Source organism: Rhinolophus ferrumequinum, chromosome 9, assembly GCF_004115265.2.
Source record: "Rhinolophus ferrumequinum isolate MPI-CBG mRhiFer1 chromosome 9, mRhiFer1_v1.p, whole genome shotgun sequence".
NCBI classification, from domain to species: Eukaryota; Metazoa; Chordata; class Mammalia; order Chiroptera; family Rhinolophidae; genus Rhinolophus; species Rhinolophus ferrumequinum.
The window spans coordinates 55,460,129-55,462,802 of record NC_046292.1 but is presented as its reverse complement, the minus strand read 5'-3'; the positions used below and the strand labels follow the sequence as shown (position 1 = coordinate 55,462,802).

At 38.9% G+C, this 2,674-nt stretch overlaps 1 pseudogene; it reads right to left on the bottom strand.

Moving 5' to 3' along the window:
* Window positions 1-424: 424 nt before the first annotated feature.
* Window positions 425-687, bottom strand: LOC117027809 (28S ribosomal protein S21, mitochondrial-like; annotated as a pseudogene).
* Window positions 688-2,674: the final 1,987 nt, after the last annotated feature.

The following is a 2,674-nucleotide window of genomic DNA, read 5'->3' as shown; positions in this document are numbered from 1 at the left end:
AAAAATGCTCAACAGTATTAGGCACGAGGGGAATGCAAATTAACACTACAATGAGCTATCATCGCACACCCTGTTTAAATTTCTATGGTAAAAAAGACTGACCATATCAAGTATTGGTGAGGATATGGAGCAATTGGGAATCACATACACGCTGGTGGGAATGTAAAACTACTTTGGCAGACTGGGTGACAGTTTTTTTAAAAGTTAGAAATACACTTACCATACAACACAGTTGTTCCATTCCTAGATATTTCCCAAGAGAAATGAAAACATATGTCTGTAGATGAGATTTTTTTTTTTTTAAATATATATCCGTGATCGAGTTTATTGCAAGAAAGAGAAGAGAAAATGGGGTTGGGGAAAGAAAAGGGGTGGAGACACCATTGGATAGGGGTTTTCATACTGGGCCCACTACCCACAAGCCTCAGCAGCCCTGCCATGGATCCACCCGATCTTTCGCTTCAGAAAGTTGATCTTGCGAGTCATTTCCATGTTGTAGATGCACCGGCAGGTTTCATAGCTTTCCCTCTGTCGCTGGCGGCAAGGCTTCTTGTAGTACCGTTGTCGCTTGATGTCCTCAATGAGCCCGTCCATGGTGAGGATTCTGTATAGGGTCCTGTATGCACCTTCCACGTTCCCTTCCTGTACCATCACAGTCCTGGCAATGAACTTCAGATGCTTTGCCATGGCCTTGGAATTAAGTCTTCACTCTTCGGGACCCCACGCTCCCAGGCCCAGCCAACGCCTGTAGATGAGCTTTCAAATGAATGTTCATAGCAGCTTTATTCGTAATCATCAAAAACTGAAATCAACCCAAGTGTCCATCAAGAGATGAATGATAAACAAATTGTGGTATAGCCATACATCGGAATACTACTCAGCAATTAAAAGCGTTGCTACTAACACCAAGGTTGCCGGTTCTATTCCCTCATGGGCTACTTTGAGCTGTGCCCTCTTTGAAAAGAAAACAAAAAACTTATGAAATCATATCCTTTAAATATGTGCAGTTTATTGTATGTCAACAATAGACTTATTTCAATGTGTGTGTGTGTGTGTGTGTGTGTGTGTGTGTATGTGTTGCAATATAGCTCATACAACCTGAAACAGGCAGTTATCCTGTTGAGCACCTATAGATGTGTTTTTATAGTCCTGTTATTTCTCACGTGGACAAGCAAGCCTATGTGAGTACTCCAAGGAGAGTAAGTGCAATGACTTATTTACAATGACTTATGATTCTAGAGCAATGCCTGCAAAGTAGCTGGTATGAAATAATAGATATTTACTGATGAGTCTGTAAAAAAAAGGTCAGTTTTAAGGGTATCACTCTTACCAAGTAATCGTCCATAATCACTTTTTCCATAACATTATTTCAGGAAGTCTTTAAGAGGGAAAATGTGAAGGACAGAATTATAACCCCTTGCTCTTTTTTCCATTTATACCTAAAAAAAATCCCAATTCTGTTTAAAATCAACTATCTCCCTCTTCGTTTTCTGTACTAGAGCTGCTGAGTGGTGCTCCAGAAAATTATACAACCATGCCCATGGCTTTCCTTTTGAATTTATGTCTGAAAGTCTCAAATGGGTATTCACTAGTGCCAAGAATAAAAGAATGTCCTGGTAAATACACTTTCCCACTTTCCACAATGACCTTTTAATACTGCTCTTTTTTTCTGGAACCTTCTGCTCCTACCTCTCTGACCTAATGATTTTACTTAAAATTTCACTGAGAATATAGAAGCAATCAGAAAAGAACTTGTATATTTTTCCCACTACCAAATCTACTAATCCATCATTTTCTGTACCATGCATTCTGCCTTTCCTTCTTTCACAATGGTCTATGGACCCATTTGTAGAACTGGGTCTTCCTCTTTGGATATGGGTTTCATTTTTTTCTGCCTTGCATTTAGATGTGGGAGTGCCCCAGAGCTCAGTCTTGGACCATCTTCTCTATTCACACTTTTAACCTACACCTTCTCTCTGGGTAATCTCACCGAGGACTATGGCTTTAAATGCCATCAATATCTTGCTAATTCCAAGGTTTTATATTCAACCCTGTACTCTCCCTTGAATTAAACTACATGTCACTTTCACTGCCACCACTTCAATTCCAGTCACCTTCATATATTGCCTGGACCATTGCACTAGCCTCTTTCTTCTGTTCTTGCTACTCCCTTTATCCATGCTCTGTTGGGTAGCCAAAGTGGTATTTTTAAAGTCTAAATAAGATTTCTATTTTAAAACTACACAATAGTTTTTACTGCCATTAGATGAAAATCCAAATTCCTAACTATAACCTAAATCAAAGGCCAACAAGCTAGAGTTTACAGGCCAAATTCAGCCTGCCACCTGTTTTTGTAAATAAAATTTTATTGGAACGCAGCCATACCCATTTATTTACTTATTGTTCATGGCTGGTTTAGTGCTACAATGGCAAAATTGAATAGCTACAACAGAGACTGTATGTCTTACAAAGCCTAAAATATTTACCATCTGGCCCATTAAGAAAATATTTACTAACCCCTGATATATGACATCTCCAGGTAGGGGCAGGGAGGAAGATTTAAAAAAAGGAAGACTAAAAGAAAACAATTTTTAAAAATCCCGTTTGGTGAGATTACTTGACATCTAAGTTAAAGAATTTTGAGTGTCTTTTGGCTTCACTGGTAACTGTTTAG